Source organism: Schistocerca nitens, chromosome 6 (assembly GCF_023898315.1).
Source record: "Schistocerca nitens isolate TAMUIC-IGC-003100 chromosome 6, iqSchNite1.1, whole genome shotgun sequence".
NCBI classification, from domain to species: domain Eukaryota; kingdom Metazoa; phylum Arthropoda; class Insecta; order Orthoptera; family Acrididae; genus Schistocerca; species Schistocerca nitens.
In genome coordinates, this window is record NC_064619.1 from 115,872,452 (window position 1) to 115,900,028 (window position 27,577).

At 50.2% G+C, this 27,577-nt stretch overlaps 47 non-coding genes across 47 annotated transcripts; all 47 read right to left on the reverse strand.

Annotated features, from left to right (window-relative positions):
• Positions 1–469: 469 nt before the first annotated feature.
• Positions 470–543, reverse strand: Trnan-guu (transfer RNA asparagine (anticodon GUU)). The gene has a single exon. It is a non-coding gene; the product is annotated as a tRNA-Asn (tRNA).
• A 333-nt stretch (positions 544–876) lies between these two features.
• On the reverse strand, positions 877–948 carry Trnat-cgu (transfer RNA threonine (anticodon CGU)). The gene has a single exon. It is a non-coding gene; the product is annotated as a tRNA-Thr (tRNA).
• Positions 949–1,636: 688 nt separating this feature from the next.
• Positions 1,637–1,710, reverse strand: Trnan-guu (transfer RNA asparagine (anticodon GUU)). Its single transcript has one exon. It is a non-coding gene; the product is annotated as a tRNA-Asn (tRNA).
• A 333-nt stretch (positions 1,711–2,043) lies between these two features.
• Trnat-cgu (transfer RNA threonine (anticodon CGU)) lies at positions 2,044–2,115 on the reverse strand. Its single transcript has one exon. It is a non-coding gene; the product is annotated as a tRNA-Thr (tRNA).
• Positions 2,116–2,803: 688 nt separating this feature from the next.
• Positions 2,804–2,877, reverse strand: Trnan-guu (transfer RNA asparagine (anticodon GUU)). The gene has a single exon. It is a non-coding gene; the product is annotated as a tRNA-Asn (tRNA).
• Positions 2,878–3,374: 497 nt separating this feature from the next.
• Trnan-guu (transfer RNA asparagine (anticodon GUU)) lies at positions 3,375–3,448 on the reverse strand. The gene has a single exon. It is a non-coding gene; the product is annotated as a tRNA-Asn (tRNA).
• Positions 3,449–3,781: 333 nt separating this feature from the next.
• On the reverse strand, positions 3,782–3,853 carry Trnat-cgu (transfer RNA threonine (anticodon CGU)). The gene has a single exon. It is a non-coding gene; the product is annotated as a tRNA-Thr (tRNA).
• A 688-nt stretch (positions 3,854–4,541) lies between these two features.
• Trnan-guu (transfer RNA asparagine (anticodon GUU)) lies at positions 4,542–4,615 on the reverse strand. The gene has a single exon. It is a non-coding gene; the product is annotated as a tRNA-Asn (tRNA).
• Positions 4,616–4,948: 333 nt separating this feature from the next.
• Trnat-cgu (transfer RNA threonine (anticodon CGU)) lies at positions 4,949–5,020 on the reverse strand. Its single transcript has one exon. It is a non-coding gene; the product is annotated as a tRNA-Thr (tRNA).
• Positions 5,021–5,708: 688 nt separating this feature from the next.
• On the reverse strand, positions 5,709–5,782 carry Trnan-guu (transfer RNA asparagine (anticodon GUU)). The gene has a single exon. It is a non-coding gene; the product is annotated as a tRNA-Asn (tRNA).
• A 333-nt stretch (positions 5,783–6,115) lies between these two features.
• On the reverse strand, positions 6,116–6,187 carry Trnat-cgu (transfer RNA threonine (anticodon CGU)). Its single transcript has one exon. It is a non-coding gene; the product is annotated as a tRNA-Thr (tRNA).
• Positions 6,188–6,875: 688 nt separating this feature from the next.
• On the reverse strand, positions 6,876–6,949 carry Trnan-guu (transfer RNA asparagine (anticodon GUU)). Its single transcript has one exon. It is a non-coding gene; the product is annotated as a tRNA-Asn (tRNA).
• Positions 6,950–7,446: 497 nt separating this feature from the next.
• On the reverse strand, positions 7,447–7,520 carry Trnan-guu (transfer RNA asparagine (anticodon GUU)). Its single transcript has one exon. It is a non-coding gene; the product is annotated as a tRNA-Asn (tRNA).
• A 333-nt stretch (positions 7,521–7,853) lies between these two features.
• Positions 7,854–7,925, reverse strand: Trnat-cgu (transfer RNA threonine (anticodon CGU)). The gene has a single exon. It is a non-coding gene; the product is annotated as a tRNA-Thr (tRNA).
• Positions 7,926–8,613: 688 nt separating this feature from the next.
• On the reverse strand, positions 8,614–8,687 carry Trnan-guu (transfer RNA asparagine (anticodon GUU)). The gene has a single exon. It is a non-coding gene; the product is annotated as a tRNA-Asn (tRNA).
• A 333-nt stretch (positions 8,688–9,020) lies between these two features.
• Positions 9,021–9,092, reverse strand: Trnat-cgu (transfer RNA threonine (anticodon CGU)). The gene has a single exon. It is a non-coding gene; the product is annotated as a tRNA-Thr (tRNA).
• Positions 9,093–9,780: 688 nt separating this feature from the next.
• On the reverse strand, positions 9,781–9,854 carry Trnan-guu (transfer RNA asparagine (anticodon GUU)). The gene has a single exon. It is a non-coding gene; the product is annotated as a tRNA-Asn (tRNA).
• Positions 9,855–10,187: 333 nt separating this feature from the next.
• Positions 10,188–10,259, reverse strand: Trnat-cgu (transfer RNA threonine (anticodon CGU)). The gene has a single exon. It is a non-coding gene; the product is annotated as a tRNA-Thr (tRNA).
• Positions 10,260–10,947: 688 nt separating this feature from the next.
• Trnan-guu (transfer RNA asparagine (anticodon GUU)) lies at positions 10,948–11,021 on the reverse strand. Its single transcript has one exon. It is a non-coding gene; the product is annotated as a tRNA-Asn (tRNA).
• Positions 11,022–11,354: 333 nt separating this feature from the next.
• Positions 11,355–11,426, reverse strand: Trnat-cgu (transfer RNA threonine (anticodon CGU)). The gene has a single exon. It is a non-coding gene; the product is annotated as a tRNA-Thr (tRNA).
• A 688-nt stretch (positions 11,427–12,114) lies between these two features.
• Positions 12,115–12,188, reverse strand: Trnan-guu (transfer RNA asparagine (anticodon GUU)). Its single transcript has one exon. It is a non-coding gene; the product is annotated as a tRNA-Asn (tRNA).
• Positions 12,189–12,685: 497 nt separating this feature from the next.
• On the reverse strand, positions 12,686–12,759 carry Trnan-guu (transfer RNA asparagine (anticodon GUU)). Its single transcript has one exon. It is a non-coding gene; the product is annotated as a tRNA-Asn (tRNA).
• Positions 12,760–13,092: 333 nt separating this feature from the next.
• On the reverse strand, positions 13,093–13,164 carry Trnat-cgu (transfer RNA threonine (anticodon CGU)). The gene has a single exon. It is a non-coding gene; the product is annotated as a tRNA-Thr (tRNA).
• Positions 13,165–13,852: 688 nt separating this feature from the next.
• On the reverse strand, positions 13,853–13,926 carry Trnan-guu (transfer RNA asparagine (anticodon GUU)). Its single transcript has one exon. It is a non-coding gene; the product is annotated as a tRNA-Asn (tRNA).
• A 333-nt stretch (positions 13,927–14,259) lies between these two features.
• Trnat-cgu (transfer RNA threonine (anticodon CGU)) lies at positions 14,260–14,331 on the reverse strand. Its single transcript has one exon. It is a non-coding gene; the product is annotated as a tRNA-Thr (tRNA).
• A 688-nt stretch (positions 14,332–15,019) lies between these two features.
• Positions 15,020–15,093, reverse strand: Trnan-guu (transfer RNA asparagine (anticodon GUU)). Its single transcript has one exon. It is a non-coding gene; the product is annotated as a tRNA-Asn (tRNA).
• Positions 15,094–15,426: 333 nt separating this feature from the next.
• Positions 15,427–15,498, reverse strand: Trnat-cgu (transfer RNA threonine (anticodon CGU)). Its single transcript has one exon. It is a non-coding gene; the product is annotated as a tRNA-Thr (tRNA).
• Positions 15,499–16,186: 688 nt separating this feature from the next.
• Trnan-guu (transfer RNA asparagine (anticodon GUU)) lies at positions 16,187–16,260 on the reverse strand. The gene has a single exon. It is a non-coding gene; the product is annotated as a tRNA-Asn (tRNA).
• Positions 16,261–16,593: 333 nt separating this feature from the next.
• Trnat-cgu (transfer RNA threonine (anticodon CGU)) lies at positions 16,594–16,665 on the reverse strand. Its single transcript has one exon. It is a non-coding gene; the product is annotated as a tRNA-Thr (tRNA).
• Positions 16,666–17,353: 688 nt separating this feature from the next.
• Trnan-guu (transfer RNA asparagine (anticodon GUU)) lies at positions 17,354–17,427 on the reverse strand. Its single transcript has one exon. It is a non-coding gene; the product is annotated as a tRNA-Asn (tRNA).
• A 333-nt stretch (positions 17,428–17,760) lies between these two features.
• Positions 17,761–17,832, reverse strand: Trnat-cgu (transfer RNA threonine (anticodon CGU)). Its single transcript has one exon. It is a non-coding gene; the product is annotated as a tRNA-Thr (tRNA).
• Positions 17,833–18,520: 688 nt separating this feature from the next.
• On the reverse strand, positions 18,521–18,594 carry Trnan-guu (transfer RNA asparagine (anticodon GUU)). The gene has a single exon. It is a non-coding gene; the product is annotated as a tRNA-Asn (tRNA).
• Positions 18,595–18,927: 333 nt separating this feature from the next.
• On the reverse strand, positions 18,928–18,999 carry Trnat-cgu (transfer RNA threonine (anticodon CGU)). Its single transcript has one exon. It is a non-coding gene; the product is annotated as a tRNA-Thr (tRNA).
• Positions 19,000–19,687: 688 nt separating this feature from the next.
• On the reverse strand, positions 19,688–19,761 carry Trnan-guu (transfer RNA asparagine (anticodon GUU)). The gene has a single exon. It is a non-coding gene; the product is annotated as a tRNA-Asn (tRNA).
• Positions 19,762–20,094: 333 nt separating this feature from the next.
• On the reverse strand, positions 20,095–20,166 carry Trnat-cgu (transfer RNA threonine (anticodon CGU)). The gene has a single exon. It is a non-coding gene; the product is annotated as a tRNA-Thr (tRNA).
• Positions 20,167–20,854: 688 nt separating this feature from the next.
• Positions 20,855–20,928, reverse strand: Trnan-guu (transfer RNA asparagine (anticodon GUU)). Its single transcript has one exon. It is a non-coding gene; the product is annotated as a tRNA-Asn (tRNA).
• A 333-nt stretch (positions 20,929–21,261) lies between these two features.
• Positions 21,262–21,333, reverse strand: Trnat-cgu (transfer RNA threonine (anticodon CGU)). The gene has a single exon. It is a non-coding gene; the product is annotated as a tRNA-Thr (tRNA).
• Positions 21,334–22,021: 688 nt separating this feature from the next.
• On the reverse strand, positions 22,022–22,095 carry Trnan-guu (transfer RNA asparagine (anticodon GUU)). Its single transcript has one exon. It is a non-coding gene; the product is annotated as a tRNA-Asn (tRNA).
• A 333-nt stretch (positions 22,096–22,428) lies between these two features.
• Positions 22,429–22,500, reverse strand: Trnat-cgu (transfer RNA threonine (anticodon CGU)). Its single transcript has one exon. It is a non-coding gene; the product is annotated as a tRNA-Thr (tRNA).
• A 688-nt stretch (positions 22,501–23,188) lies between these two features.
• On the reverse strand, positions 23,189–23,262 carry Trnan-guu (transfer RNA asparagine (anticodon GUU)). The gene has a single exon. It is a non-coding gene; the product is annotated as a tRNA-Asn (tRNA).
• A 333-nt stretch (positions 23,263–23,595) lies between these two features.
• Trnat-cgu (transfer RNA threonine (anticodon CGU)) lies at positions 23,596–23,667 on the reverse strand. Its single transcript has one exon. It is a non-coding gene; the product is annotated as a tRNA-Thr (tRNA).
• A 688-nt stretch (positions 23,668–24,355) lies between these two features.
• Positions 24,356–24,429, reverse strand: Trnan-guu (transfer RNA asparagine (anticodon GUU)). The gene has a single exon. It is a non-coding gene; the product is annotated as a tRNA-Asn (tRNA).
• A 333-nt stretch (positions 24,430–24,762) lies between these two features.
• Positions 24,763–24,834, reverse strand: Trnat-cgu (transfer RNA threonine (anticodon CGU)). Its single transcript has one exon. It is a non-coding gene; the product is annotated as a tRNA-Thr (tRNA).
• Positions 24,835–25,522: 688 nt separating this feature from the next.
• Positions 25,523–25,596, reverse strand: Trnan-guu (transfer RNA asparagine (anticodon GUU)). Its single transcript has one exon. It is a non-coding gene; the product is annotated as a tRNA-Asn (tRNA).
• Positions 25,597–25,929: 333 nt separating this feature from the next.
• On the reverse strand, positions 25,930–26,001 carry Trnat-cgu (transfer RNA threonine (anticodon CGU)). Its single transcript has one exon. It is a non-coding gene; the product is annotated as a tRNA-Thr (tRNA).
• Positions 26,002–26,689: 688 nt separating this feature from the next.
• Trnan-guu (transfer RNA asparagine (anticodon GUU)) lies at positions 26,690–26,763 on the reverse strand. The gene has a single exon. It is a non-coding gene; the product is annotated as a tRNA-Asn (tRNA).
• A 333-nt stretch (positions 26,764–27,096) lies between these two features.
• Positions 27,097–27,168, reverse strand: Trnat-cgu (transfer RNA threonine (anticodon CGU)). Its single transcript has one exon. It is a non-coding gene; the product is annotated as a tRNA-Thr (tRNA).
• Positions 27,169–27,577: the final 409 nt, after the last annotated feature.

The following is a 27,577-nucleotide window of genomic DNA, read 5'->3' on the forward strand; positions in this document are numbered from 1 at the left end:
GGGATAGCGTGGCTCGACTGCGAAATGCGCCTTTCGGCTCCTCTCTCTGGCTACAGTATGCTGTTGTCCACAGTGGCACTGGCGTTGCCCATGGGGCTTCATGTAAGGCGACTGCACGTCTCTCGGCCAACAGCGGCCCACTGCAGATCGACACTTAAGAGACACCAAATACAAATCGACATCGAGAGACAGGCCCTGTCATATGGCAGTCGCGACGTATACGCTGAAATTGAATGTAAAGAATACGTCTTTTGTAGTGGGCGTCGCTCTACTGCAGTGCACACATGACGAATAAATAGGAAAAGAGTAGAACGTCTGTGTAGGGCCATGTTTTTACCTACAGTGTCACTTGGCTGAATGTGTATAAGGCTCTGTGGCATCACTCAAACACAGGCAAATTGTCACGCTAGCTGTGTATCTCTAACAAAGTTGACGTATGTCCTCACCTCGGTGCCGGTTAAAACGATTTCGCCCCCGGGTGGGCTCGAACCACCAACCTTTCGGTTAACAGCCGAACGCGCTAGCCGATTGCGCCACGGAGGCCTTGAATTTGGCTCACTTGTGCTCTGTATATCAACGCAATTCGTATACCTTCTGCAGGAATCTCGCAGAATGGTAGCATCTGCTTGCGCCTCTTCACATGGATAACGTGCATGCACACTGTAGCGAGGCTCGTACACGAATGACATCGCCAAGCATGACATTATACTACAAAATGCATACAAACCACTGTTGTGCCTATGCATTCAGAAAACCTCTGAGGCCAGTAGAATACTTTTCATAGGCTGTAGAACATCCCTTTCATTCAGTGTACTGCCATGTGTTAGATGCTGCTCGAGATAGCTCCGCTCCTTGCAGGAAGGTTAAAAAAATGAATGCCTTCTGTGAGGTTCGAACTCACGACCCCTGGTTTACGAGACCAGTGCTCTACCACTGAGCTAAGAAGGCGGCAGCTTAGCGTTTGTGAGCTATCCCCGAATTGTCACTTCATCATACTGAATCTTGCAGCCCTCGACCAGATATCGGATTTGGCACACAGCTGCTGCAGGGGGTGTCCACATTGCCGTTTTCCAAATCTCTTGACTGTTTCGCCCTTACGATCGACGACGAGCGTCGGGCCACCAGAAGTTTGCGGTCTGCACAATCCTGTCCTAGTGCACAGCTTGTGGGATAGCGTGGCTCGACTGCGAAATGCGCCTTTCGGCTCCTCTCTCTGGCTACAGTATGCTGTTGTCCACAGTGGCACTGGCGTTGCCCATGGGGCTTCACGTAAGGCGACTGCACGTCTCTCGGCCAACAGCGGCCCACTGCTGATCGACACTTAAGAGACACCAAATACAAATCGACATCGAGAGACAGGCCCTGTCATATGGCAGTCGCGACGTATACGCTGAAATTGAATGTAAAGAATACGTCTTTTGTAGTGGGCGTCGCTCTACTGCAGTGCACACATGACGAATAAATAGGAAAAGAGTAGAACGTCTGTATAGGGCCATGTTTTTACCTACAGTGTCACTTGGCTGAATGTGTATAAGGCTCTGTGGCATCACTCAAACACAGGCAAATTGTCACGCTAGCTGTGTATCTCTAACAAAGTTGACGTATGTCCTCACCTCGGTGCCGGTTAAAACGATTTCGCCCCCGGGTGGGCTCGAACCACCAACCTTTCGGTTAACAGCCGAACGCGCTAGCCGATTGCGCCACGGAGGCCTTGAATTTGGCTCACTTGTGCTCTGTATATCAACGCAATTCGTATACCTTCTGCAGGAATCTCGCAGAATGGTAGCATCTGCTTGCGCCTCTTCACATGGATAACGTGCATGCACACTGTAGCGAGGCTCGTACACGAATGACATCGCCAAGCATGACATTATACTACAAAATGCATACAAACCACTGTTGTGCCTATGCATTCAGAAAACCTCTGAGGCCAGTAGAATACTTTTCATAGGCTGTAGAACATCCCTTTCATTCAGTGTACTGCCATGTGTTAGATGCTGCTCGAGATAGCTCCGCTCCTTGCAGGAAGGTTAAAAAAATGAATGCCTTCTGTGAGGTTCGAACTCACGACCCCTGGTTTACGAGACCAGTGCTCTACCACTGAGCTAAGAAGGCGGCAGCTTAGCGTTTGTGAGCTATCCCCGAATTGTCACTTCATCATACTGAATCTTGCAGCCCTCGACCAGATATCGGATTTGGCACACAGCTGCTGCAGGGGGTGTCCACATTGCCGTTTTCCAAATCTCTTGACTGTTTCGCCCTTACGATCGACGACGAGCGTCGGGCCACCAGAAGTTTGCGGTCTGCACAATCCTGTCCTAGTGCACAGCTTGTGGGATAGCGTGGCTCGACTGCGAAATGCGCCTTTCGGCTCCTCTCTCTGGCTACAGTATGCTGTTGTCCACAGTGGCACTGGCGTTGCCCATGGGGCTTCATGTAAGGCGACTGCACGTCTCTCGGCCAACAGCGGCCCACTGCAGATCGACACTTAAGAGACACCAAATACAAATCGACATCGAGAGACAGGCCCTGTCATATGGCAGTCGCGACGTATACGCTGAAATTGAATGTAAAGAATACGTCTTTTGTAGTGGGCGTCGCTCTACTGCAGTGCACACATGACGAATAAATAGGAAAAGAGTAGAACGTCTGTGTAGGGCCATGTTTTTACCTACAGTGTCACTTGGCTGAATGTGTATAAGGCTCTGTGGCATCACTCAAACACAGCCAAATTGTCACGCTAGCTGTGTATCTCTAACAAAGTTGACGTATGTCCTCACCTCGGTGCCGGTTAAAACGATTTCGCCCCCGGGTGGGCTCGAACCACCAACCTTTCGGTTAACAGCCGAACGCGCTAGCCGATTGCGCCACGGAGGCCTTGAATTTGGCTCACTTGTGCTCTGTATATCAACGCAATTCGTATACCTTCTGCAGGAATCTCGCAGAATGGTAGCATCTGCTTGCGCCTCTTCACATGGATAACGTGCATGCACACTGTAGCGAGGCTCGTACACGAATACGTGTCTCTCGGCCAACAGCGGCCCACTGCAGATCGACACTTAAGAGACACCAAATACAAATCGACATCGAGAGACAGGCCCTGTCATATGGCAGTCGCGACGTATACGCTGAAATTGAATGTAAAGAATACGTCTTTTGTAGTGGGCGTCGCTCTACTGCAGTGCACACATGACGAATAAATAGGAAAAGAGTAGAACGTCTGTGTAGGGCCATGTTTTTACCTACAGTGTCACTTGGCTGAATGTGTATAAGGCTCTGTGGCATCACTCAAACACAGCCAAATTGTCACGCTAGCTGTGTATCTCTAACAAAGTTGACGTATGTCCTCACCTCGGTGCCGGTTAAAACGATTTCGCCCCCGGGTGGGCTCGAACCACCAACCTTTCGGTTAACAGCCGAACGCGCTAGCCGATTGCGCCACGGAGGCCTTGAATTTGGCTCACTTGTGCTCTGTATATCAACGCAATTCGTATACCTTCTGCAGGAATCTCGCAGAATGGTAGCATCTGCTTGCGCCTCTTCACATGGATAACGTGCATGCACACTGTAGCGAGGCTCGTACACGAATGACATCGCCAAGCATGACATTATACTACAAAATGCATACAAACCACTGTTGTGCCTATGCATTCAGAAAACCTCTGAGGCCAGTAGAATACTTTTCATAGGCTGTAGAACATCCCTTTCATTCAGTGTACTGCCATGTGTTAGATGCTGCTCGAGATAGCTCCGCTCCTTGCAGGAAGGTTAAAAAAATGAATGCCTTCTGTGAGGTTCGAACTCACGACCCCTGGTTTACGAGACCAGTGCTCTACCACTGAGCTAAGAAGGCGGCAGCTTAGCGTTTGTGAGCTATCCCCGAATTGTCACTTCATCATACTGAATCTTGCAGCCCTCGACCAGATATCGGATTTGGCACACAGCTGCTGCAGGGGGTGTCCACATTGCCGTTTTCCAAATCTCTTGACTGTTTCGCCCTTACGATCGACGACGAGCGTCGGGCCACCAGAAGTTTGCGGTCTGCACAATCCTGTCCTAGTGCACAGCTTGTGGGATAGCGTGGCTCGACTGCGAAATGCGCCTTTCGGCTCCTCTCTCTGGCTACAGTATGCTGTTGTCCACAGTGGCACTGGCGTTGCCCATGGGGCTTCATGTAAGGCGACTGCACGTCTCTCGGCCAACAGCGGCCCACTGCAGATCGACACTTAAGAGACACCAAATACAAATCGACATCGAGAGACAGGCCCTGTCATATGGCAGTCGCGACGTATACGCTGAAATTGAATGTAAAGAATACGTCTTTTGTAGTGGGCGTCGCTCTACTGCAGTGCACACATGACGAATAAATAGGAAAAGAGTAGAACGTCTGTGTAGGGCCATGTTTTTACCTACAGTGTCACTTGGCTGAATGTGTATAAGGCTCTGTGGCATCACTCAAACACAGGCAAATTGTCACGCTAGCTGTGTATCTCTAACAAAGTTGACGTATGTCCTCACCTCGGTGCCGGTTAAAACGATTTCGCCCCCGGGTGGGCTCGAACCACCAACCTTTCGGTTAACAGCCGAACGCGCTAGCCGATTGCGCCACGGAGGCCTTGAATTTGGCTCACTTGTGCTCTGTATATCAACGCAATTCGTATACCTTCTGCAGGAATCTCGCAGAATGGTAGCATCTGCTTGCGCCTCTTCACATGGATAACGTGCATGCACACTGTAGCGAGGCTCGTACACGAATGACATCGCCAAGCATGACATTATACTACAAAATGCATACAAACCACTGTTGTGCCTATGCATTCAGAAAACCTCTGAGGCCAGTAGAATACTTTTCATAGGCTGTAGAACATCCCTTTCATTCAGTGTACTGCCATGTGTTAGATGCTGCTCGAGATAGCTCCGCTCCTTGCAGGAAGGTTAAAAAAATGAATGCCTTCTGTGAGATTCGAACTCACGACCCCTGGTTTACGAGACCAGTGCTCTACCACTGAGCTAAGAAGGCGGCAGCTTAGCGTTTGTGAGCTATCCCCGAATTGTCACTTCATCATACTGAATCTTGCAGCCCTCGACCAGATATCGGATTTGGCACACAGCTGCTGCAGGGGGTGTCCACATTGCCGTTTTCCAAATCTCTTGACTGTTTCGCCCTTACGATCGACGACGAGCGTCGGGCCACCAGAAGTTTGCGGTCTGCACAATCCTGTCCTAGTGCACAGCTTGTGGGATAGCGTGGCTCGACTGCGAAATGCGCCTTTCGGCTCCTCTCTCTGGCTACAGTATGCTGTTGTCCACAGTGGCACTGGCGTTGCCCATGGGGCTTCACGTAAGGCGACTGCACGTCTCTCGGCCAACAGCGGCCCACTGCTGATCGACACTTAAGAGACACCAAATACAAATCGACATCGAGAGACAGGCCCTGTCATATGGCAGTCGCGACGTATACGCTGAAATTGAATGTAAAGAATACGTCTTTTGTAGTGGGCGTCGCTCTACTGCAGTGCACACATGACGAATAAATAGGAAAAGAGTAGAACGTCTGTGTAGGGCCATGTTTTTACCTACAGTGTCACTTGGCTGAATGTGTATAAGGCTCTGTGGCATCACTCAAACACAGGCAAATTGTCACGCTAGCTGTGTATCTCTAACAAAGTTGACGTATGTCCTCACCTCGGTGCCGGTTAAAACGATTTCGCCCCCGGGTGGGCTCGAACCACCAACCTTTCGGTTAACAGCCGAACGCGCTAGCCGATTGCGCCACGGAGGCCTTGAATTTGGCTCACTTGTGCTCTGTATATCAACGCAATTCGTATACCTTCTGCAGGAATCTCGCAGAATGGTAGCATCTGCTTGCGCCTCTTCACATGGATAACGTGCATGCACACTGTAGCGAGGCTCGTACACGAATGACATCGCCAAGCATGACATTATACTACAAAATGCATACAAACCACTGTTGTGCCTATGCATTCAGAAAACCTCTGAGGCCAGTAGAATACTTTTCATAGGCTGTAGAACATCCCTTTCATTCAGTGTACTGCCATGTGTTAGATGCTGCTCGAGATAGCTCCGCTCCTTGCAGGAAGGTTAAAAAAATGAATGCCTTCTGTGAGGTTCGAACTCACGACCCCTGGTTTACGAGACCAGTGCTCTACCACTGAGCTAAGAAGGCGGCAGCTTAGCGTTTGTGAGCTATCCCCGAATTGTCACTTCATCATACTGAATCTTGCAGCCCTCGACCAGATATCGGATTTGGCACACAGCTGCTGCAGGGGGTGTCCACATTGCCGTTTTCCAAATCTCTTGACTGTTTCGCCCTTACGATCGACGACGAGCGTCGGGCCACCAGAAGTTTGCGGTCTGCACAATCCTGTCCTAGTGCACAGCTTGTGGGATAGCGTGGCTCGACTGCGAAATGCGCCTTTCGGCTCCTCTCTCTGGCTACAGTATGCTGTTGTCCACAGTGGCACTGGCGTTGCCCATGGGGCTTCATGTAAGGCGACTGCACGTCTCTCGGCCAACAGCGGCCCACTGCAGATCGACACTTAAGAGACACCAAATACAAATCGACATCGAGAGACAGGCCCTGTCATATGGCAGTCGCGACGTATACGCTGAAATTGAATGTAAAGAATACGTCTTTTGTAGTGGGCGTCGCTCTACTGCAGTGCACACATGACGAATAAATAGGAAAAGAGTAGAACGTCTGTGTAGGGCCATGTTTTTACCTACAGTGTCACTTGGCTGAATGTGTATAAGGCTCTGTGGCATCACTCAAACACAGCCAAATTGTCACGCTAGCTGTGTATCTCTAACAAAGTTGACGTATGTCCTCACCTCGGTGCCGGTTAAAACGATTTCGCCCCCGGGTGGGCTCGAACCACCAACCTTTCGGTTAACAGCCGAACGCGCTAGCCGATTGCGCCACGGAGGCCTTGAATTTGGCTCACTTGTGCTCTGTATATCAACGCAATTCGTATACCTTCTGCAGGAATCTCGCAGAATGGTAGCATCTGCTTGCGCCTCTTCACATGGATAACGTGCATGCACACTGTAGCGAGGCTCGTACACGAATACGTGTCTCTCGGCCAACAGCGGCCCACTGCAGATCGACACTTAAGAGACACCAAATACAAATCGACATCGAGAGACAGGCCCTGTCATATGGCAGTCGCGACGTATACGCTGAAATTGAATGTAAAGAATACGTCTTTTGTAGTGGGCGTCGCTCTACTGCAGTGCACACATGACGAATAAATAGGAAAAGAGTAGAACGTCTGTGTAGGGCCATGTTTTTACCTACAGTGTCACTTGGCTGAATGTGTATAAGGCTCTGTGGCATCACTCAAACACAGGCAAATTGTCACGCTAGCTGTGTATCTCTAACAAAGTTGACGTATGTCCTCACCTCGGTGCCGGTTAAAACGATTTCGCCCCCGGGTGGGCTCGAACCACCAACCTTTCGGTTAACAGCCGAACGCGCTAGCCGATTGCGCCACGGAGGCCTTGAATTTGGCTCACTTGTGCTCTGTATATCAACGCAATTCGTATACCTTCTGCAGGAATCTCGCAGAATGGTAGCATCTGCTTGCGCCTCTTCACATGGATAACGTGCATGCACACTGTAGCGAGGCTCGTACACGAATGACATCGCCAAGCATGACATTATACTACAAAATGCATACAAACCACTGTTGTGCCTATGCATTCAGAAAACCTCTGAGGCCAGTAGAATACTTTTCATAGGCTGTAGAACATCCCTTTCATTCAGTGTACTGCCATGTGTTAGATGCTGCTCGAGATAGCTCCGCTCCTTGCAGGAAGGTTAAAAAAATGAATGCCTTCTGTGAGGTTCGAACTCACGACCCCTGGTTTACGAGACCAGTGCTCTACCACTGAGCTAAGAAGGCGGCAGCTTAGCGTTTGTGAGCTATCCCCGAATTGTCACTTCATCATACTGAATCTTGCAGCCCTCGACCAGATATCGGATTTGGCACACAGCTGCTGCAGGGGGTGTCCACATTGCCGTTTTCCAAATCTCTTGACTGTTTCGCCCTTACGATCGACGACGAGCGTCGGGCCACCAGAAGTTTGCGGTCTGCACAATCCTGTCCTAGTGCACAGCTTGTGGGATAGCGTGGCTCGACTGCGAAATGCGCCTTTCGGCTCCTCTCTCTGGCTACAGTATGCTGTTGTCCACAGTGGCACTGGCGTTGCCCATGGGGCTTCATGTAAGGCGACTGCACGTCTCTCGGCCAACAGCGGCCCACTGCAGATCGACACTTAAGAGACACCAAATACAAATCGACATCGAGAGACAGGCCCTGTCATATGGCAGTCGCGACGTATACGCTGAAATTGAATGTAAAGAATACGTCTTTTGTAGTGGGCGTCGCTCTACTGCAGTGCACACATGACGAATAAATAGGAAAAGAGTAGAACGTCTGTGTAGGGCCATGTTTTTACCTACAGTGTCACTTGGCTGAATGTGTATAAGGCTCTGTGGCATCACTCAAACACAGCCAAATTGTCACGCTAGCTGTGTATCTCTAACAAAGTTGACGTATGTCCTCACCTCGGTGCCGGTTAAAACGATTTCGCCCCCGGGTGGGCTCGAACCACCAACCTTTCGGTTAACAGCCGAACGCGCTAGCCGATTGCGCCACGGAGGCCTTGAATTTGGCTCACTTGTGCTCTGTATATCAACGCAATTCGTATACCTTCTGCAGGAATCTCGCAGAATGGTAGCATCTGCTTGCGCCTCTTCACATGGATAACGTGCATGCACACTGTAGCGAGGCTCGTACACGAATGACATCGCCAAGCATGACATTATACTACAAAATGCATACAAACCACTGTTGTGCCTATGCATTCAGAAAACCTCTGAGGCCAGTAGAATACTTTTCATAGGCTGTAGAACATCCCTTTCATTCAGTGTACTGCCATGTGTTAGATGCTGCTCGAGATAGCTCCGCTCCTTGCAGGAAGGTTAAAAAAATGAATGCCTTCTGTGAGGTTCGAACTCACGACCCCTGGTTTACGAGACCAGTGCTCTACCACTGAGCTAAGAAGGCGGCAGCTTAGCGTTTGTGAGCTATCCCCGAATTGTCACTTCATCATACTGAATCTTGCAGCCCTCGACCAGATATCGGATTTGGCACACAGCTGCTGCAGGGGGTGTCCACATTGCCGTTTTCCAAATCTCTTGACTGTTTCGCCCTTACGATCGACGACGAGCGTCGGGCCACCAGAAGTTTGCGGTCTGCACAATCCTGTCCTAGTGCACAGCTTGTGGGATAGCGTGGCTCGACTGCGAAATGCGCCTTTCGGCTCCTCTCTCTGGCTACAGTATGCTGTTGTCCACAGTGGCACTGGCGTTGCCCATGGGGCTTCATGTAAGGCGACTGCACGTCTCTCGGCCAACAGCGGCCCACTGCAGATCGACACTTAAGAGACACCAAATACAAATCGACATCGAGAGACAGGCCCTGTCATATGGCAGTCGCGACGTATACGCTGAAATTGAATGTAAAGAATACGTCTTTTGTAGTGGGCGTCGCTCTACTGCAGTGCACACATGACGAATAAATAGGAAAAGAGTAGAACGTCTGTGTAGGGCCATGTTTTTACCTACAGTGTAACTTGGCTGAATGTGTATAAGGCTCTGTGGCATCACTCAAACACAGGCAAATTGTCACGCTAGCTGTGTATCTCTAACAAAGTTGACGTATGTCCTCACCTCGGTGCCGGTTAAAACGATTTCGCCCCCGGGTGGGCTCGAACCACCAACCTTTCGGTTAACAGCCGAACGCGCTAGCCGATTGCGCCACGGAGGCCTTGAATTTGGCTCACTTGTGCTCTGTATATCAACGCAATTCGTATACCTTCTGCAGGAATCTCGCAGAATGGTAGCATCTGCTTGCGCCTCTTCACATGGATAACGTGCATGCACACTGTAGCGAGGCTCGTACACGAATGACATCGCCAAGCATGACATTATACTACAAAATGCATACAAACCACTGTTGTGCCTATGCATTCAGAAAACCTCTGAGGCCAGTAGAATACTTTTCATAGGCTGTAGAACATCCCTTTCATTCAGTGTACTGCCATGTGTTAGATGCTGCTCGAGATAGCTCCGCTCCTTGCAGGAAGGTTAAAAAAATGAATGCCTTCTGTGAGATTCGAACTCACGACCCCTGGTTTACGAGACCAGTGCTCTACCACTGAGCTAAGAAGGCGGCAGCTTAGCGTTTGTGAGCTATCCCCGAATTGTCACTTCATCATACTGAATCTTGCAGCCCTCGACCAGATATCGGATTTGGCACACAGCTGCTGCAGGGGGTGTCCACATTGCCGTTTTCCAAATCTCTTGACTGTTTCGCCCTTACGATCGACGACGAGCGTCGGGCCACCAGAAGTTTGCGGTCTGCACAATCCTGTCCTAGTGCACAGCTTGTGGGATAGCGTGGCTCGACTGCGAAATGCGCCTTTCGGCTCCTCTCTCTGGCTACAGTATGCTGTTGTCCACAGTGGCACTGGCGTTGCCCATGGGGCTTCACGTAAGGCGACTGCACGTCTCTCGGCCAACAGCGGCCCACTGCTGATCGACACTTAAGAGACACCAAATACAAATCGACATCGAGAGACAGGCCCTGTCATATGGCAGTCGCGACGTATACGCTGAAATTGAATGTAAAGAATACGTCTTTTGTAGTGGGCGTCGCTCTACTGCAGTGCACACATGACGAATAAATAGGAAAAGAGTAGAACGTCTGTGTAGGGCCATGTTTTTACCTACAGTGTCACTTGGCTGAATGTGTATAAGGCTCTGTGGCATCACTCAAACACAGGCAAATTGTCACGCTAGCTGTGTACCTCTAACAAAGTTGACGTATGTCCTCACCTCGGTGCCGGTTAAAACGATTTCGCCCCCGGGTGGGCTCGAACCACCAACCTTTCGGTTAACAGCCGAACGCGCTAGCCGATTGCGCCACGGAGGCCTTGAATTTGGCTCACTTGTGCTCTGTATATCAACGCAATTCGTATACCTTCTGCAGGAATCTCGCAGAATGGTAGCATCTGCTTGCGCCTCTTCACATGGATAACGTGCATGCACACTGTAGCGAGGCTCGTACACGAATGACATCGCCAAGCATGACATTATACTACAAAATGCATACAAACCACTGTTGTGCCTATGCATTCAGAAAACCTCTGAGGCCAGTAGAATACTTTTCATAGGCTGTAGAACATCCCTTTCATTCAGTGTACTGCCATGTGTTAGATGCTGCTCGAGATAGCTCCGCTCCTTGCAGGAAGGTTAAAAAAATGAATGCCTTCTGTGAGGTTCGAACTCACGACCCCTGGTTTACGAGACCAGTGCTCTACCACTGAGCTAAGAAGGCGGCAGCTTAGCGTTTGTGAGCTATCCCCGAATTGTCACTTCATCATACTGAATCTTGCAGCCCTCGACCAGATATCGGATTTGGCACACAGCTGCTGCAGGGGGTGTCCACATTGCCGTTTTCCAAATCTCTTGACTGTTTCGCCCTTACGATCGACGACGAGCGTCGGGCCACCAGAAGTTTGCGGTCTGCACAATCCTGTCCTAGTGCACAGCTTGTGGGATAGCGTGGCTCGACTGCGAAATGCGCCTTTCGGCTCCTCTCTCTGGCTACAGTATGCTGTTGTCCACAGTGGCACTGGCGTTGCCCATGGGGCTTCATGTAAGGCGACTGCACGTCTCTCGGCCAACAGCGGCCCACTGCAGATCGACACTTAAGAGACACCAAATACAAATCGACATCGAGAGACAGGCCCTGTCATATGGCAGTCGCGACGTATACGCTGAAATTGAATGTAAAGAATACGTCTTTTGTAGTGGGCGTCGCTCTACTGCAGTGCACACATGACGAATAAATAGGAAAAGAGTAGAACGTCTGTGTAGGGCCATGTTTTTACCTACAGTGTCACTTGGCTGAATGTGTATAAGGCTCTGTGGCATCACTCAAACACAGCCAAATTGTCACGCTAGCTGTGTATCTCTAACAAAGTTGACGTATGTCCTCACCTCGGTGCCGGTTAAAACGATTTCGCCCCCGGGTGGGCTCGAACCACCAACCTTTCGGTTAACAGCCGAACGCGCTAGCCGATTGCGCCACGGAGGCCTTGAATTTGGCTCACTTGTGCTCTGTATATCAACGCAATTCGTATACCTTCTGCAGGAATCTCGCAGAATGGTAGCATCTGCTTGCGCCTCTTCACATGGATAACGTGCATGCACACTGTAGCGAGGCTCGTACACGAATACGTGTCTCTCGGCCAACAGCGGCCCACTGCAGATCGACACTTAAGAGACACCAAATACAAATCGACATCGAGAGACAGGCCCTGTCATATGGCAGTCGCGACGTATACGCTGAAATTGAATGTAAAGAATACGTCTTTTGTAGTGGGCGTCGCTCTACTGCAGTGCACACATGACGAATAAATAGGAAAAGAGTAGAACGTCTGTGTAGGGCCATGTTTTTACCTACAGTGTCACTTGGCTGAATGTGTATAAGGCTCTGTGGCATCACTCAAACACAGCCAAATTGTCACGCTAGCTGTGTATCTCTAACAAAGTTGACGTATGTCCTCACCTCGGTGCCGGTTAAAACGATTTCGCCCCCGGGTGGGCTCGAACCACCAACCTTTCGGTTAACAGCCGAACGCGCTAGCCGATTGCGCCACGGAGGCCTTGAATTTGGCTCACTTGTGCTCTGTATATCAACGCAATTCGTATACCTTCTGCAGGAATCTCGCAGAATGGTAGCATCTGCTTGCGCCTCTTCACATGGATAACGTGCATGCACACTGTAGCGAGGCTCGTACACGAATGACATCGCCAAGCATGACATTATACTACAAAATGCATACAAACCACTGTTGTGCCTATGCATTCAGAAAACCTCTGAGGCCAGTAGAATACTTTTCATAGGCTGTAGAACATCCCTTTCATTCAGTGTACTGCCATGTGTTAGATGCTGCTCGAGATAGCTCCGCTCCTTGCAGGAAGGTTAAAAAAATGAATGCCTTCTGTGAGGTTCGAACTCACGACCCCTGGTTTACGAGACCAGTGCTCTACCACTGAGCTAAGAAGGCGGCAGCTTAGCGTTTGTGAGCTATCCCCGAATTGTCACTTCATCATACTGAATCTTGCAGCCCTCGACCAGATATCGGATTTGGCACACAGCTGCTGCAGGGGGTGTCCACATTGCCGTTTTCCAAATCTCTTGACTGTTTCGCCCTTACGATCGACGACGAGCGTCGGGCCACCAGAAGTTTGCGGTCTGCACAATCCTGTCCTAGTGCACAGCTTGTGGGATAGCGTGGCTCGACTGCGAAATGCGCCTTTCGGCTCCTCTCTCTGGCTACAGTATGCTGTTGTCCACAGTGGCACTGGCGTTGCCCATGGGGCTTCATGTAAGGCGACTGCACGTCTCTCGGCCAACAGCGGCCCACTGCAGATCGACACTTAAGAGACACCAAATACAAATCGACATCGAGAGACAGGCCCTGTCATATGGCAGTCGCGACGTATACGCTGAAATTGAATGTAAAGAATACGTCTTTTGTAGTGGGCGTCGCTCTACTGCAGTGCACACATGACGAATAAATAGGAAAAGAGTAGAACGTCTGTGTAGGGCCATGTTTTTACCTACAGTGTCACTTGGCTGAATGTGTATAAGGCTCTGTGGCATCACTCAAACACAGCCAAATTGTCACGCTAGCTGTGTATCTCTAACAAAGTTGACGTATGTCCTCACCTCGGTGCCGGTTAAAACGATTTCGCCCCCGGGTGGGCTCGAACCACCAACCTTTCGGTTAACAGCCGAACGCGCTAGCCGATTGCGCCACGGAGGCCTTGAATTTGGCTCACTTGTGCTCTGTATATCAACGCAATTCGTATACCTTCTGCAGGAATCTCGCAGAATGGTAGCATCTGCTTGCGCCTCTTCACATGGATAACGTGCATGCACACTGTAGCGAGGCTCGTACACGAATGACATCGCCAAGCATGACATTATACTACAAAATGCATACAAACCACTGTTGTGCCTATGCATTCAGAAAACCTCTGAGGCCAGTAGAATACTTTTCATAGGCTGTAGAACATCCCTTTCATTCAGTGTACTGCCATGTGTTAGATGCTGCTCGAGATAGCTCCGCTCCTTGCAGGAAGGTTAAAAAAATGAATGCCTTCTGTGAGGTTCGAACTCACGACCCCTGGTTTACGAGACCAGTGCTCTACCACTGAGCTAAGAAGGCGGCAGCTTAGCGTTAGTGAGCTATCCCCGAATTGTCACTTCATCATACTGAATCTTGCAGCCCTCGACCAGATATCGGATTTGGCACACAGCTGCTGCAGGGGGTGTCCACATTGCCGTTTTCCAAATCTCTTGACTGTTTCGCCCTTACGATCGACGACGAGCGTCGGGCCACCAGAAGTTTGCGGTCTGCACAATCCTGTCCTAGTGCACAGCTTGTGGGATAGCGTGGCTCGACTGCGAAATGCGCCTTTCGGCTCCTCTCTCTGGCTACAGTATGCTGTTGTCCACAGTGGCACTGGCGTTGCCCATGGGGCTTCACGTAAGGCGACTGCACGTCTCTCGGCCAACAGCGGCCCACTGCTGATCGACACTTAAGAGACACCAAATACAAATCGACATCGAGAGACAGGCCCTGTCATATGGCAGTCGCGACGTATACGCTGAAATTGAATGTAAAGAATACGTCTTTTGTAGTGGGCGTCGCTCTACTGCAGTGCACACATGACGAATAAATAGGAAAAGAGTAGAACGTCTGTGTAGGGCCATGTTTTTACCTACAGTGTCACTTGGCTGAATGTGTATAAGGCTCTGTGGCATCACTCAAACACAGGCAAATTGTCACGCTAGCTGTGTATCTCTAACAAAGTTGACGTATGTCCTCACCTCGGTGCCGGTTAAAACGATTTCGCCCCCGGGTGGGCTCGAACCACCAACCTTTCAGTTAACAGCCGAACGCGCTAGCCGATTGCGCCACGGAGGCCTTGAATTTGGCTCACTTGTGCTCTGTATATCAACGCAATTCGTATACCTTCTGCAGGAATCTCGCAGAATGGTAGCATCTGCTTGCGCCTCTTCACATGGATAACGTGCATGCACACTGTAGCGAGGCTCGTACACGAATGACATCGTCAAGCATGACATTATACTACAAAATGCATACAAACCACTGTTGTGCCTATGCATTCAGAAAACCTCTGAGGCCAGTAGAATACTTTTCATAGGCTGTAGAACATCCCTTTCATTCAGTGTACTGCCATGTGTTAGATGCTGCTCGAGATAGCTCCGCTCCTTGCAGGAAGGTTAAAAAAATGAATGCCTTCTGTGAGGTTCGAACTCACGACCCCTGGTTTACGAGACCAGTGCTCTACCACTGAGCTAAGAAGGCGGCAGCTTAGCGTTTGTGAGCTATCCCCGAATTGTCACTTCATCATACTGAATCTTGCAGCCCTCGACCAGATATCGGATTTGGCACACAGCTGCTGCAGGGGGTGTCCACATTGCCGTTTTCCAAATCTCTTGACTGTTTCGCCCTTACGATCGACGACGAGCGTCGGGCCACCAGAAGTTTGCGGTCTGCACAATCCTGTCCTAGTGCACAGCTTGTGGGATAGCGTGGCTCGACTGCGAAATGCGCCTTTCGGCTCCTCTCTCTGGCTACAGTATGCTGTTGTCCACAGTGGCACTGGCGTTGCCCATGGGGCTTCATGTAAGGCGACTGCACGTCTCTCGGCCAACAGCGGCCCACTGCAGATCGACACTTAAGAGACACCAAATACAAATCGACATCGAGAGACAGGCCCTGTCATATGGCAGTCGCGACGTATACGCTGAAATTGAATGTAAAGAATACGTCTTTTGTAGTGGGCGTCGCTCTACTGCAGTGCACACATGACGAATAAATAGGAAAAGAGTAGAACGTCTGTGTAGGGCCATGTTTTTACCTACAGTGTCACTTGGCTGAATGTGTATAAGGCTCTGTGGCATCACTCAAACACAGGCAAATTGTCACGCTAGCTGTGTATCTCTAACAAAGTTGACGTATGTCCTCACCTCGGTGCCGGTTAAAACGATTTCGCCCCCGGGTGGGCTCGAACCACCAACCTTTCGGTTAACAGCCGAACGCGCTAGCCGATTGCGCCACGGAGGCCTTGAATTTGGCTCACTTGTGCTCTGTATATCAACGCAATTCGTATACCTTCTGCAGGAATCTCGCAGAATGGTAGCATCTGCTTGCGCCTCTTCACATGGATAACGTGCATGCACACTGTAGCGAGGCTCGTACACGAATGACATCGCCAAGCATGACATTATACTACAAAATGCATACAAACCACTGTTGTGCCTATGCATTCAGAAAACCTCTGAGGCCAGTAGAATACTTTTCATAGGCTGTAGAACATCCCTTTCATTCAGTGTACTGCCATGTGTTAGATGCTGCTCGAGATAGCTCCGCTCCTTGCAGGAAGGTTAAAAAAATGAATGCCTTCTGTGAGGTTCGAACTCACGACCCCTGGTTTACGAGACCAGTGCTCTACCACTGAGCTAAGAAGGCGGCAGCTTAGCGTTTGTGAGCTATCCCCGAATTGTCACTTCATCATACTGAATCTTGCAGCCCTCGACCAGATATCGGATTTGGCACACAGCTGCTGCAGGGGGTGTCCACATTGCCGTTTTCCAAATCTCTTGACTGTTTCGCCCTTACGATCGACGACGAGCGTCGGGCCACCAGAAGTTTGCGGTCTGCACAATCCTGTCCTAGTGCACAGCTTGTGGGATAGCGTGGCTCGACTGCGAAATGCGCCTTTCGGCTCCTCTCTCTGGCTACAGTATGCTGTTGTCCACAGTGGCACTGGCGTTGCCCATGGGGCTTCATGTAAGGCGACTGCACGTCTCTCGGCCAACAGCGGCCCACTGCAGATCGACACTTAAGAGACACCAAATACAAATCGACATCGAGAGACAGGCCCTGTCATATGGCAGTCGCGACGTATACGCTGAAATTGAATGTAAAGAATACGTCTTTTGTAGTGGGCGTCGCTCTACTGCAGTGCACACATGACGAATAAATAGGAAAAGAGTAGAACGTCTGTGTAGGGCCATGTTTTTACCTACAGTGTCACTTGGCTGAATGTGTATAAGGCTCTGTGGCATCACTCAAACACAGGCAAATTGTCACGCTAGCTGTGTATCTCTAACAAAGTTGACGTATGTCCTCACCTCGGTGCCGGTTAAAACGATTTCGCACCCGGGTGGGCTCGAACCACCAACCTTTCGGTTAACAGCCGAACGCGCTAGCCGATTGCGCCACGGAGGCCTTGAATTTGGCTCACTTGTGCTCTGTATATCAACGCAATTCGTATACCTTCTGCAGGAATCTCGCAGAATGGTAGCATCTGCTTGCGCCTCTTCACATGGATAACGTGCATGCACACTGTAGCGAGGCTCGTACACGAATGACATCGCCAAGCATGACATTATACTACAAAATGCATACAAACCACTGTTGTGCCTATGCATTCAGAAAACCTCTGAGGCCAGTAGAATACTTTTCATAGGCTGTAGAACATCCCTTTCATTCAGTGTACTGCCATGTGTTAGATGCTGCTCGAGATAGCTCCGCTCCTTGCAGGAAGGTTAAAAAAATGAATGCCTTCTGTGAGGTTCGAACTCACGACCCCTGGTTTACGAGACCAGTGCTCTACCACTGAGCTAAGAAGGCGGCAGCTTAGCGTTTGTGAGCTATCCCCGAATTGTCACTTCATCATACTGAATCTTGCAGCCCTCGACCAGATATCGGATTTGGCACACAGCTGCTGCAGGGGGTGTCCACATTGCCGTTTTCCAAATCTCTTGACTGTTTCGCCCTTACGATCGACGACGAGCGTCGGGCCACCAGAAGTTTGCGGTCTGCACAATCCTGTCCTAGTGCACAGCTTGTGGGATAGCGTGGCTCGACTGCGAAATGCGCCTTTCGGCTCCTCTCTCTGGCTACAGTATGCTGTTGTCCACAGTGGCACTGGCGTTGCCCATGGGGCTTCATGTAAGGCGACTGCACGTCTCTCGGCCAACAGCGGCCCACTGCAGATCGACACTTAAGAGACACCAAATACAAATCGACATCGAGAGACAGGCCCTGTCATATGGCAGTCGCGACGTATACGCTGAAATTGAATGTAAAGAATACGTCTTTTGTAGTGGGCGTCGCTCTACTGCAGTGCACACATGACGAATAAATAGGAAAAGAGTAGAACGTCTGTGTAGGGCCATGTTTTTACCTACAGTGTCACTTGGCTGAATGTGTATAAGGCTCTGTGGCATCACTCAAACACAGGCAAATTGTCACGCTAGCTGTGTATCTCTAACAAAGTTGACGTATGTCCTCACCTCGGTGCCGGTTAAAACGATTTCGCACCCGGGTGGGCTCGAACCACCAACCTTTCGGTTAACAGCCGAACGCGATAGCCGATTGCGCCACGGAGGCCTTGAATTTGGCTCACTTGTGCTCTGTATATCAACGCAATTCGTATACCTTCTGCAGGAATCTCGCAGAATGGTAGCATCTGCTTGCGCCTCTTCACATGGATAACGTGCATGCACACTGTAGCGAGGCTCGTACACGAATGACATCGCCAAGCATGACATTATACTACAAAATGCATACAAACCACTGTTGTGCCTATGCATTCAGAAAACCTCTGAGGCCAGTAGAATACTTTTCATAGGCTGTAGAACATCCCTTTCATTCAGTGTACTGCCATGTGTTAGATGCTGCTCGAGATAGCTCCGCTCCTTGCAGGAAGGTTAAAAAAATGAATGCCTTCTGTGAGGTTCGAACTCACGACCCCTGGTTTACGAGACCAGTGCTCTACCACTGAGCTAAGAAGGCGGCAGCTTAGCGTTTGTGAGCTATCCCCGAATTGTCACTTCATCATACTGAATCTTGCAGCCCTCGACCAGATATCGGATTTGGCACACAGCTGCTGCAGGGGGTGTCCACATTGCCGTTTTCCAAATCTCTTGACTGTTTCGCCCTTACGATCGACGACGAGCGTCGGGCCACCAGAAGTTTGCGGTCTGCACAATCCTGTCCTAGTGCACAGCTTGTGGGATAGCGTGGCTCGACTGCGAAATGCGCCTTTCGGCTCCTCTCTCTGGCTACAGTATGCTGTTGTCCACAGTGGCACTGGCGTTGCCCATGGGGCTTCACGTAAGGCGACTGCACGTCTCTCGGCCAACAGCGGCCCACTGCTGATCGACACTTAAGAGACACCAAATACAAATCGACATCGAGAGACAGGCCCTGTCATATGGCAGTCGCGACGTATACGCTGAAATTGAATGTAAAGAATACGTCTTTTGTAGTGGGCGTCGCTCTACTGCAGTGCACACATGACGAATAAATAGGAAAAGAGTAGAACGTCTGTGTAGGGCCATGTTTTTACCTACAGTGTCACTTGGCTGAATGTGTATAAGGCTCTGTGGCATCACTCAAACACAGGCAAATTGTCACGCTAGCTGTGTATCTCTAACAAAGTTGACGTATGTCCTCACCTCGGTGCCGGTTAAAACGATTTCGCCCCCGGGTGGGCTCGAACCACCAACCTTTCAGTTAACAGCCGAACGCGCTAGCCGATTGCGCCACGGAGGCCTTGAATTTGGCTCACTTGTGCTCTGTATATCAACGCAATTCGTATACCTTCTGCAGGAATCTCGCAGAATGGTAGCATCTGCTTGCGCCTCTTCACATGGATAACGTGCATGCACACTGTAGCGAGGCTCGTACACGAATGACATCGTCAAGCATGACATTATACTACAAAATGCATACAAACCACTGTTGTGCCTATGCATTCAGAAAACCTCTGAGGCCAGTAGAATACTTTTCATAGGCTGTAGAACATCCCTTTCATTCAGTGTACTGCCATGTGTTAGATGCTGCTCGAGATAGCTCCGCTCCTTGCAGGAAGGTTAAAAAAATGAATGCCTTCTGTGAGGTTCGAACTCACGACCCCTGGTTTACGAGACCAGTGCTCTACCACTGAGCTAAGAAGGCGGCAGCTTAGCGTTTGTGAGCTATCCCCGAATTGTCACTTCATCATACTGAATCTTGCAGCCCTCGACCAGATATCGGATTTGGCACACAGCTGCTGCAGGGGGTGTCCACATTGCCGTTTTCCAAATCTCTTGACTGTTTCGCCCTTACGATCGACGACGAGCGTCGGGCCACCAGAAGTTTGCGGTCTGCACAATCCTGTCCTAGTGCACAGCTTGTGGGATAGCGTGGCTCGACTGCGAAATGCGCCTTTCGGCTCCTCTCTCTGGCTACAGTATGCTGTTGTCCACAGTGGCACTGGCGTTGCCCATGGGGCTTCATGTAAGGCGACTGCACGTCTCTCGGCCAACAGCGGCCCACTGCAGATCGACACTTAAGAGACACCAAATACAAATCGACATCGAGAGACAGGCCCTGTCATATGGCAGTCGCGACGTATACGCTGAAATTGAATGTAAAGAATACGTCTTTTGTAGTGGGCGTCGCTCTACTGCAGTGCACACATGACGAATAAATAGGAAAAGAGTAGAACGTCTGTGTAGGGCCATGTTTTTACCTACAGTGTCACTTGGCTGAATGTGTATAAGGCTCTGTGGCATCACTCAAACACAGGCAAATTGTCACGCTAGCTGTGTATCTCTAACAAAGTTGACGTATGTCCTCACCTCGGTGCCGGTTAAAACGATTTCGCCCCCGGGTGGGCTCGAACCACCAACCTTTCGGTTAACAGCCGAACGCGCTAGCCGATTGCGCCACGGAGGCCTTGAATTTGGCTCACTTGTGCTCTGTATATCAACGCAATTCGTATACCTTCTGCAGGAATCTCGCAGAATGGTAGCATCTGCTTGCGCCTCTTCACATGGATAACGTGCATGCACACTGTAGCGAGGCTCGTACACGAATGACATCGCCAAGCATGACATTATACTACAAAATGCATACAAACCACTGTTGTGCCTATGCATTCAGAAAACCTCTGAGGCCAGTAGAATACTTTTCATAGGCTGTAGAACATCCCTTTCATTCAGTGTACTGCCATGTGTTAGATGCTGCTCGAGATAGCTCCGCTCCTTGCAGGAAGGTTAAAAAAATGAATGCCTTCTGTGAGGTTCGAACTCACGACCCCTGGTTTACGAGACCAGTGCTCTACCACTGAGCTAAGAAGGCGGCAGCTTAGCGTTTGTGAGCTATCCCCGAATTGTCACTTCATCATACTGAATCTTGCAGCCCTCGACCAGATATCGGATTTGGCACACAGCTGCTGCAGGGGGTGTCCACATTGCCGTTTTCCAAATCTCTTGACTGTTTCGCCCTTACGATCGACGACGAGCGTCGGGCCACCAGAAGTTTGCGGTCTGCACAATCCTGTCCTAGTGCACAGCTTGTGGGATAGCGTGGCTCGACTGCGAAATGCGCCTTTCGGCTCCTCTCTCTGGCTACAGTATGCTGTTGTCCACAGTGGCACTGGCGTTGCCCATGGGGCTTCATGTAAGGCGACTGCACGTCTCTCGGCCAACAGCGGCCCACTGCAGATCGACACTTAAGAGACACCAAATACAAATCGACATCGAGAGACAGGCCCTGTCATATGGCAGTCGCGACGTATACGCTGAAATTGAATGTAAAGAATACGTCTTTTGTAGTGGGCGTCGCTCTACTGCAGTGCACACATGACGAATAAATAGGAAAAGAGTAGAACGTCTGTGTAGGGCCATGTTTTTACCTACAGTGTCACTTGGCTGAATGTGTATAAGGCTCTGTGGCATCACTCAAACACAGGCAAATTGTCACGCTAGCTGTGTATCTCTAACAAAGTTGACGTATGTCCTCACCTCGGTGCCGGTTAAAACGATTTCGCCCCCGGGTGGGCTCGAACCACCAACCTTTCGGTTAACAGCCGAACGCGCTAGCCGATTGCGCCACGGAGGCCTTGAATTTGGCTCACTTGTGCTCTGTATATCAACGCAATTCGTATACCTTCTGCAGGAATCTCGCAGAATGGTAGCATCTGCTTGCGCCTCTTCACATGGATAACGTGCATGCACACTGTAGCGAGGCTCGTACACGAATGACATCGCCAAGCATGACATTATACTACAAAATGCATACAAACCACTGTTGTGCCTATGCATTCAGAAAACCTCTGAGGCCAGTAGAATACTTTTCATAGGCTGTAGAACATCCCTTTCATTCAGTGTACTGCCATGTGTTAGATGCTGCTCGAGATAGCTCCGCTCCTTGCAGGAAGGTTAAAAAAATGAATGCCTTCTGTGAGGTTCGAACTCACGACCCCTGGTTTACGAGACCAGTGCTCTACCACTGAGCTAAGAAGGCGGCAGCTTAGCGTTTGTGAGCTATCCCCGAATTGTCACTTCATCATACTGAATCTTGCAGCCCTCGACCAGATATCGGATTTGGCACACAGCTGCTGCAGGGGGTGTCCACATTGCCGTTTTCCAAATCTCTTGACTGTTTCGCCCTTACGATCGACGACGAGCGTCGGGCCACCAGAAGTTTGCGGTCTGCACAATCCTGTCCTAGTGCACAGCTTGTGGGATAGCGTGGCTCGACTGCGAAATGCGCCTTTCGGCTCCTCTCTCTGGCTACAGTATGCTGTTGTCCACAGTGGCACTGGCGTTGCCCATGGGGCTTCATGTAAGGCGACTGCACGTCTCTCGGCCAACAGCGGCCCACTGCAGATCGACACTTAAGAGACACCAAATACAAATCGACATCGAGAGACAGGCCCTGTCATATGGCAGTCGCGACGTATACGCTGAAATTGAATGTAAAGAATACGTCTTTTGTAGTGGGCGTCGCTCTACTGCAGTGCACACATGACGAATAAATAGGAAAAGAGTAGAACGTCTGTGTAGGGCCATGTTTTTACCTACAGTGTCACTTGGCTGAATGTGTATAAGGCTCTGTGGCATCACTCAAACACAGGCAAATTGTCACGCTAGCTGTGTATCTCTAACAAAGTTGACGTATGTCCTCACCTCGGTGCCGGTTAAAACGATTTCGCACCCGGGTGGGCTCGAACCACCAACCTTTCGGTTAACAGCCGAACGCGCTAGCCGATTGCGCCACGGAGGCCTTGAATTTGGCTCACTTGTGCTCTGTATATCAACGCAATTCGTATACCTTCTGCAGGAATCTCGCAGAATGGTAGCATCTGCTTGCGCCTCTTCACATGGATAACGTGCATGCACACTGTAGCGAGGCTCGTACACGAATGACATCGCCAAGCATGACATTATACTACAAAATGCATACAAACCACTGTTGTGCCTATGCATTCAGAAAACCTCTGAGGCCAGTAGAATACTTTTCATAGGCTGTAGAACATCCCTTTCATTCAGTGTACTGCCATGTGTTAGATGCTGCTCGAGATAGCTCCGCTCCTTGCAGGAAGGTTAAAAAAATGAATGCCTTCTGTGAGGTTCGAACTCACGACCCCTGGTTTACGAGACCAGTGCTCTACCACTGAGCTAAGAAGGCGGCAGCTTAGCGTTTGTGAGCTATCCCCGAATTGTCACTTCATCATACTGAATCTTGCAGCCCTCGACCAGATATCGGATTTGGCACACAGCTGCTGCAGGGGGTGTCCACATTGCCGTTTTCCAAATCTCTTGACTGTTTCGCCCTTACGATCGACGACGAGCGTCGGGCCACCAGAAGTTTGCGGTCTGCACAATCCTGTCCTAGTGCACAGCTTGTGGGATAGCGTGGCTCGACTGCGAAATGCGCCTTTCGGCTCCTCTCTCTGGCTACAGTATGCTGTTGTCCACAGTGGCACTGGCGTTGCCCATGGGGCTTCATGTAAGGCGACTGCACGTCTCTCGGCCAACAGCGGCCCACTGCAGATCGACACTTAAGAGACACCAAATACAAATCGACATCGAGAGACAGGCCCTGTCATATGGCAGTCGCGACGTATACGCTGAAATTGAATGTAAAGAATACGTCTTTTGTAGTGGGCGTCGCTCTACTGCAGTGCACACATGACGAATAAATAGGAAAAGAGTAGAACGTCTGTGTAGGGCCATGTTTTTACCTACAGTGTCACTTGGCTGAATGTGTATAAGGCTCTGTGGCATCACTCAAACACAGGCAAATTGTCACGCTAGCTGTGTATCTCTAACAAAGTTGACGTATGTCCTCACCTCGGTGCCGGTTAAAACGATTTCGCACCCGGGTGGGCTCGAACCACCAACCTTTCGGTTAACAGCCGAACGCGATAGCCGATTGCGCCACGGAGGCCTTGAATTTGGCTCACTTGTGCTCTGTATATCAACGCAATTCGTATACCTTCTGCAGGAATCTCGCAGAATGGTAGCATCTGCTTGCGCCTCTTCACATGGATAACGTGCATGCACACTGTAGCGAGGCTCGTACACGAATGACATCGCCAAGCATGACATTATACTACAAAATGCATACAAACCACTGTTGTGCCTATGCATTCAGAAAACCTCTGAGGCCAGTAGAATACTTTTCATAGGCTGTAGAACATCCCTTTCATTCAGTGTACTGCCATGTGTTAGATGCTGCTCGAGATAGCTCCGCTCCTTGCAGGAAGGTTAAAAAAATGAATGCCTTCTGTGAGGTTCGAACTCACGACCCCTGGTTTACGAGACCAGTGCTCTACCACTGAGCTAAGAAGGCGGCAGCTTAGCGTTTGTGAGCTATCCCCGAATTGTCACTTCATCATACTGAATCTTGCAGCCCTCGACCAGATATCGGATTTGGCACACAGCTGCTGCAGGGGGTGTCCACATTGCCGTTTTCCAAATCTCTTGACTGTTTCGCCCTTACGATCGACGACGAGCGTCGGGCCACCAGAAGTTTGCGGTCTGCACAATCCTGTCCTAGTGCACAGCTTGTGGGATAGCGTGGCTCGACTGCGAAATGCGCCTTTCGGCTCCTCTCTCTGGCTACAGTATGCTGTTGTCCACAGTGGCACTGGCGTTGCCCATGGGGCTTCACGTAAGGCGACTGCACGTCTCTCGGCCAACAGCGGCCCACTGCTGATCGACACTTAAGAGACACCAAATACAAATCGACATCGAGAGACAGGCCCTGTCATATGGCAGTCGCGACGTATACGCTGAAATTGAATGTAAAGAATACGTCTTTTGTAGTGGGCGTCGCTCTACTGCAGTGCACACATGACGAATAAATAGGAAAAGAGTAGAACGTCTGTGTAGGGCCATGTTTTTACCTACAGTGTCACTTGGCTGAATGTGTATAAGGCTCTGTGGCATCACTCAAACACAGGCAAATTGTCACGCTAGCTGTGTATCTCTAACAAAGTTGACGTATGTCCTCACCTCGGTGCCGGTTAAAACGATTTCGCCCCCGGGTGGGCTCGAACCACCAACCTTTCAGTTAACAGCCGAACGCGCTAGCCGATTGCGCCACGGAGGCCTTGAATTTGGCTCACTTGTGCTCTGTATATCAACGCAATTCGTATACCTTCTGCAGGAATCTCGCAGAATGGTAGCATCTGCTTGCGCCTCTTCACATGGATAACGTGCATGCACACTGTAGCGAGGCTCGTACACGAATGACATCGTCAAGCATGACATTATACTACAAAATGCATACAAACCACTGTTGTGCCTATGCATTCAGAAAACCTCTGAGGCCAGTAGAATACTTTTCATAGGCTGTAGAACATCCCTTTCATTCAGTGTACTGCCATGTGTTAGATGCTGCTCGAGATAGCTCCGCTCCTTGCAGGAAGGTTAAAAAAATGAATGCCTTCTGTGAGGTTCGAACTCACGACCCCTGGTTTACGAGACCAGTGCTCTACCACTGAGCTAAGAAGGCGGCAGCTTAGCGTTTGTGAGCTATCCCCGAATTGTCACTTCATCATACTGAATCTTGCAGCCCTCGACCAGATATCGGATTTGGCACACAGCTGCTGCAGGGGGTGTCCACATTGCCGTTTTCCAAATCTCTTGACTGTTTCGCCCTTACGATCGACGACGAGCGTCGGGCCACCAGAAGTTTGCGGTCTGCACAATCCTGTCCTAGTGCACAGCTTGTGGGATAGCGTGGCTCGACTGCGAAATGCGCCTTTCGGCTCCTCTCTCTGGCTACAGTATGCTGTTGTCCACAGTGGCACTGGCGTTGCCCATGGGGCTTCATGTAAGGCGACTGCACGTCTCTCGGCCAACAGCGGCCCACTGCAGATCGACACTTAAGAGACACCAAATACAAATCGACATCGAGAGACAGGCCCTGTCATATGGCAGTCGCGACGTATACGCTGAAATTGAATGTAAAGAATACGTCTTTTGTAGTGGGCGTCGCTCTACTGCAGTGCACACATGACGAATAAATAGGAAAAGAGTAGAACGTCTGTGTAGGGCCATGTTTTTACCTACAGTGTCACTTGGCTGAATGTGTATAAGGCTCTGTGGCATCACTCAAACACAGGCAAATTGTCACGCTAGCTGTGTATCTCTAACAAAGTTGACGTATGTCCTCACCTCGGTGCCGGTTAAAACGATTTCGCCCCCGGGTGGGCTCGAACCACCAACCTTTCGGTTAACAGCCGAACGCGCTAGCCGATTGCGCCACGGAGGCCTTGAATTTGGCTCACTTGTGCTCTGTATATCAACGCAATTCGTATACCTTCTGCAGGAATCTCGCAGAATGGTAGCATCTGCTTGCGCCTCTTCACATGGATAACGTGCATGCACACTGTAGCGAGGCTCGTACACGAATGACATCGCCAAGCATGACATTATACTACAAAATGCATACAAACCACTGTTGTGCCTATGCATTCAGAAAACCTCTGAGGCCAGTAGAATACTTTTCATAGGCTGTAGAACATCCCTTTCATTCAGTGTACTGCCATGTGTTAGATGCTGCTCGAGATAGCTCCGCTCCTTGCAGGAAGGTTAAAAAAATGAATGCCTTCTGTGAGGTTCGAACTCACGACCCCTGGTTTACGAGACCAGTGCTCTACCACTGAGCTAAGAAGGCGGCAGCTTAGCGTTTGTGAGCTATCCCCGAATTGTCACTTCATCATACTGAATCTTGCAGCCCTCGACCAGATATCGGATTTGGCACACAGCTGCTGCAGGGGGTGTCCACATTGCCGTTTTCCAAATCTCTTGACTGTTTCGCCCTTACGATCGACGACGAGCGTCGGGCCACCAGAAGTTTGCGGTCTGCACAATCCTGTCCTAGTGCACAGCTTGTGGGATAGCGTGGCTCGACTGCGAAATGCGCCTTTCGGCTCCTCTCTCTGGCTACAGTATGCTGTTGTCCACAGTGGCACTGGCGTTGCCCATGGGGCTTCATGTAAGGCGACTGCACGTCTCTCGGCCAACAGCGGCCCACTGCAGATCGACACTTAAGAGACACCAAATACAAATCGACATCGAGAGAC